Source organism: Corvus kubaryi, unplaced genomic scaffold, assembly GCF_017639235.1.
Source record: "Corvus kubaryi isolate FWS band 111438036 unplaced genomic scaffold, C.kubaryi_AGA036_p1.0 37391, whole genome shotgun sequence".
NCBI classification, from domain to species: domain Eukaryota; kingdom Metazoa; phylum Chordata; class Aves; order Passeriformes; family Corvidae; genus Corvus; species Corvus kubaryi.
In genome coordinates, this window is record NW_024581130.1 from 4891834 (window position 1) to 4897833 (window position 6000).

Below are 6000 nucleotides of genomic sequence, written 5' to 3' on the forward strand. Positions count from 1 at the left end.
TATAGATCCATTCCAAACCACTCAAAAGGCTTAAAAGGGATCTGAAAACAGGGACTTTAAAATCTCTATGGCAGTAATAAGTGCAAATTAGCTACTTGCCTGCTTTACAGTAAAAGCAGGTGAATCTGTATACCAGCAGGCATATATTTAACTTGGCCTACTTTCCTCCCCATCCCTCAAACAATATTCATTCAGACAAAGAGACACCATCACTTAAACCTGAACTTTGCCTCTTCTGAAAACATGTTTTATTTCATAAAGATAATCCAAAATAATGGAAATTTTGGGGTGCCTAGGAACTTAAATTACAAAGGTTGTGCACAAACTGTACATAAATCTCTTAATACCAGATTCACTGGTATAATGTTTTATGTATTACAGGAGAGACACTCTGGGTAAAAGAACTATGGGCCTACAAATACCAAAGTGGCTTTTAAACTTCATTGAACAGAAACTGCAAGAATATTGGTCCCCTAAAGAAAAGTCAGAAAACTAACCTGAGACAGCCACAATAAGAGTTGGGATTATTGTGATGCTTCAGTAGCATTTAAAAAATAGTTAATAAGAACAAAACCCCTAAAGATTCTAACAGGACACAGCTGAACTACTGGTAAGTGAGGTACATTTAGGTTATCTGAGTTGTCTTTAAGATGTAGGTTAACCCTCAGAGATGCATCACATAGAACTCATGTTTATTTTCTTTAATATGTCAAAAATAGGAATTTTATAAAAACAATCCTATGGGGATGGGAAAGCCAAAGACTGCATACTAGGATTTATTAGTTTTATTTATTATTTATTAGATTTATCATCTAATACCGTTTTTCCATGAGCTTTGGATCAGAATTCCTAGCTGGACTCTTTCACAACACCCTTTTAACCCCCACCATACAAGGATATAATTTTTAAGCAGATTGTATGTGTTTACAGACAGAAAATGGCTACAACAGACAAGAAAACTGACAAGATGAAATTCTTTAGTGGGTTGTTGATGACTGTCTTTTAACTACATTATTTTTACTATTATCAATATTGGGTTAAATCTCATCCATGGGGAATTTACATGGCTGAACTAACATTGATTCAAACCCCCAATATCTGGCATTGAACACCACACTAGAGACTATCCCATCTTTCTTTTTGCTACAGCAGCAAAACCCATGCAGTTTGGACAAGCTCTGGGGTAGGAAAGGGAATCCCATACCAAAATAAGTAGGCATTTTTAACCTCCAGTTAATTTTATTAGTGTTCCATATGGCCACATACACTTAAAGGTTTCCTTTCTCAGAAATGACACAATCCCTCACTTTCTAATTTTATTCAAATGTGAACTTCATTTTAACATGAAAATAAAGAGTAAAAAAAAAAAGAACAAACCAAAATATTTTTTAAGTGACCACAGCATTCATTGGTTTCTGTGGTTCACATAATACTGTCCTATGACCAATATCATTGCCTGGCACTCCAGTAAATGAAGTAGATAGGCTTTTGTTGTTTTTAAACATGAGTCATTTTTAATAATTTTATTTTGTATATTTCATGGGGAAAAGTCATACACTGACTTAAACACAACAATTTTTGTAGAGCAGTTTCATATAGTAATAGAACTCTTTGAAAAAATAGTCATGACTCAAGTAGCTCTTTCTTATAATTTATGTAGGTTTTCACTAATTGACAGAATGAGGAATTGGTAATTAATTTTTTAAAGATTGAACAGAGAGTGAAGAAAACTTAATGAAATAATTTAGGACTCATCATGGTAATGCTGTACCTCTCAACTAGGAAGCAGAAATAATGTACGTGATTCCAGGCAGTTGCCTGAGGGGATGAGCTCTATTAGCAATTGTTTGTTTCACTACCAGGTGGCCACATTCCCGGTTTAGTTTAGAGCCCTTAAAGTTCCTGCTGATTTAAAAGGCAGGGAAAAAAATAGAGGCTAGGTCAAGTAGCAGGGAGGAATGGTCTATTCAGTGATAGCGAGGCAAATTTGGTGGAGTCCAAGAATGTCAGGAGTGGACATGTGTAACACAAATGGTCCCACCATAGGAGCATGAAGACAGCAGCTGTCTGCTGTAGAGACAAATTATTTTCATTGCATAGATTTGGCTGGGTTGCAACTACTCAGTTACTCTGAGTGGACGAGAAAACAAAATCATTCTAACCAGCTTTTCATCTTTGCCACTCTCTTTTCATCTCTCAAACTTCACAACTTTCAGGTTTTGTCCTCGCTTCCAAGCTGTCAGCGATATGTCATAAAATGAATAGCTGGAAGTGTTTGGCTACCTGGGTCCATAAACCCAGCAGGTCAGCAACAGAAACTGTTGGGGGACTTTCTATGGCTTTTGCTGGAATTAAAACAAAACAATCAGGAGGAAAGTGTCATGGGTACAGCAATAACTTATTAGTTCTAACACACATATCCCTGCAGATCACAGCGACCTCAATCTGCTTAAAAAATGACTTCCTTGGGCTAGCCAATCTTTCTATTAAATAGGTTGGTCTTCCCTGGAGCCAAGATCTGCCTCCTTCTGCATGGCTTATTACAACAGCACAGGCAGTATTTTTTGCTCTGACAATTTTCAAATAAAAATCAGTCCTATAAAGGCTGAGATTGTTTATTTTTCCTTAGGGCATTCAGTTGTTCTGATTAGGGACAGAGCAGAAGAAAAGTTGGATATTAAAACAGCAAAGCTGTTGTGAACCTGAAGTGTTAGTTTTAGTTTAATTAGCAATGGAGGACGGAACATAAATGAAATTAAATCATACAGCACTTAAGATATGCAGACAAGGATACACTATGTGACCTGCCAGTAAAGATCACTGTGATAAAGACAAAGGTAGTAGGAAAAATATCCAGCAGAGCTCCAGAGTAGCAAAAATGGGGGGAAAAAAGTAGTCTATTATCATTCTTGACAGTAATATCCAACATGCTCTCTGTGTAGCTTTATTCAAAAGACACATTTTAAGATTTGTGAAGTTTATAAGTTCCTAGCAAAACAAAAGCTACTCTGTAAACATCCCATAACACTCATTATCTTCTCTAATTATAGGAGCACCAAAACAAGTGAATGTGTCAAACAAAATACACATTCACTCCAATTCATACTTACATTTTATCTTGGAGCTTCTGGACTGTAGAGGAAAAAATACCTCAGGTTACTCACATATTGCAAATTGTGGGGACATTTCTTCCCAGACCATCATGGGTACAACCTCTCACATTTATGCCACATCACCTGAAGGTCATGGTCAAAACTTTAGCCTTTGCAGCCATTGAATGGAAACTCTAAGCTTCTTTCCCAGACTTGGATCACCTCATAGCTACGCTTACACAATCTTGACTTCAAAAACCTTCTTTCAGTCACAGGAGCCTCCAGTTCCTTTTTATAACCTCAATGGGTCAACATCAGCACCTTGCTCTGTGTCTCAGTGACAATAACCTTGCATCTGCATGTAGAGTTCATGCACCTGAGAGCAGAATGTCTGGAGAGGAGCCCTGAGTCCCTGGGAAGGGTCTGCAAGTCTGGCTTGTTACTAACAGCTAATCCATATTATCACGTTTCCTATTAGATCCTAATATTTTAGGCTAGATTAGGTAAATGTCAGAATGTCTTTCTCCTGGTTATGAATTATTCAGAAAAATTTAAGGTAAAGCTATTACTGGCACCACTGCAACCTGAAAGTATTTTAGTTTTTGAGAGACTTTTAGTGAATTTACCTCTCTTTGGATGAATGCTTCTGTGATTTTCATAAACATCACCATTCATATTTCATGAAAATGTTGAATAGCACAGCTAACAAGCCTGTTTTGTACTGGTGGTGTACATAAAACTGTACGTGAATTACTAAACTCTCTGATTTTTAGAACTGGATAACCAAAGCTCATCCAAAAAGATGCAAAACCAGAAGGTTGTTTTGGTTTTGGATTTGTCTGTGATCTTTTTGTTACTTTCTGGGAAAAAAGATATGTTTCTCTTTAAGAATAACTTTATGCAAGGCATCAATATGTATCCAGGAGCTAATTGAATGCTCTAAAATGTTTCACCTTTGCTAATCCCTAACACTCTTTGTAATTGCCGTGACTAATCCCAGCCTGTCACTTGGGATTATTTCTGCTTCCTAACAGAGTGAATCCTGAGCATTCAAAGAACATTCTCAACTCATTGGATATTAATATGAACAAAATTATTTAGCTCTATAATTGACCCAGGCTCCCAAACTCGGAGAAGCTTTCTGTTTTTTGACTTCAGAAGCCAAGCTTTGGATCATATTAACAGCTGGGTTTAAAAACATTATTGAGGTGGGGGGAGGAAAGGGACAGAGGGGAAAACAACACAGAAAGAGCAGTGGATGCATCTTTTATGAACCTGCTCCACAGGACTCCAAGACAATCCAAAACAGCGGAAGTTACACACTTTTTCTATACTATTACAGAAAAATTCATGTACAGGAGGAGAAGGGATGGGAAAACTTTGTAAGTGTGCAAAAAGATACCCTCAGTACATACTTAAAGAAGATTCTTTTACTAGCAGAAAACTCAGCACCAAACCAATTGAGACCAAATTACATATGAGCAAAATAAAAACACCTACATTTCCATCCAGCTGTATGAAATGGTAAAGCAAAGAGCTACAAAATGAACTGGCAGCTCTCACCTTATCTGTTTTCAAGCACAAGCCAATAGTCCACCACAAAGAAAAGCACTGTAGATTTTTTTTTCTTTTTAATAGACTTTCTTTTCCATTATTAGTTGCAATTAACAGACTGAAATGCTAAAACAATATATCAGCCTAAGCAACAAAATAAAGATTAATAGACCAGCCTGTCCCTCCTCTCTTTTTGCCTTAGCCTTTTCTCCTAGCATTTCATAAATATGTTTCTGGAATGTTAAATCAATTCTAGTTATTCCTAGAAATAAAGAAATTCTCATCCATATTATAGAACTTCTCATATTGCTTTTTTACATTCCTTAAAAAAAAACCAAAAAGGCAAACAAATAAACTGGCACATAAAATCCCTGAAAACCACCAGCAACCCTACAAAAATAGTTTGAAGCCATAGCTATAGTAGCAAAAACCACCACAGATGCTGCATATTCATATCCGGTTTACATCTGCAATTCCACACACATGACTACTGCTGCTGCTGGAACTCATAAGAAAACAGTTTTATGTCAAACCCTGCTATTTCAAGCACAGGTATGATTAAGAGCGTCTATATTTTTAGTTAAGGACTGTTCTGATAAGCTGGTTCCAGTAATAAGCCTTTTTATGCATGTATATGAATTTCTGCAGATTTAATGAAATTGAGAAAAATAGTTTTACACTTAAAAAAAAAAACCGAAAAAAAGCAAACCATAAATGAAGGAGATTCACTAATAATAAATAAAGAATAGCTTGAAGAATTTGAAGAAAAAAACTGAGAGATTCAATTTGATCCGAAGTGCTTCCTATTATTTGGGCAGGAAGCAAGGGGAGAGAGAAATGCAGAGTGACTGCTATGAGTTATCCTTATTGTGGTTTAGCGACTAAGCCATGCATCTGCCAAGCAAGAAAAAATGGAATTTTATGAGGGTGGCAGAAAAAACCACAAAGCAATATGAAAACAATACACAGACGTAATTTAATAAACTCATATTACTAAATAATTGAAACCCACTCTGTACCTAGGAGTCTCCTTCAGTTTACCATGAATGTGCCACGGTTTCAATGCAGAGGAGGAGGTGAGGGACAGCTGCAAACACTACAGATTATGATGCCTGTAGTGTCTGTTCCTGTTGTGCCACCCCAGCATCTGTGTTTTCAACACAGGCAGTTTGTAAATCGCAGTAACACTGGGGACAGACTGGTGTGGACAGACCCACAGACCTCACTGAGCCATCCCACACAGCAGGACCCCTCCTGACCTCCAGACTAGCAAAGCAAAGAAGTAAGAAGAGTGACAGAGGGAGCTGGCATCCTCAGGCAGATCTTCAGCAGAAAACGAGGGTGGTGGAAGCCA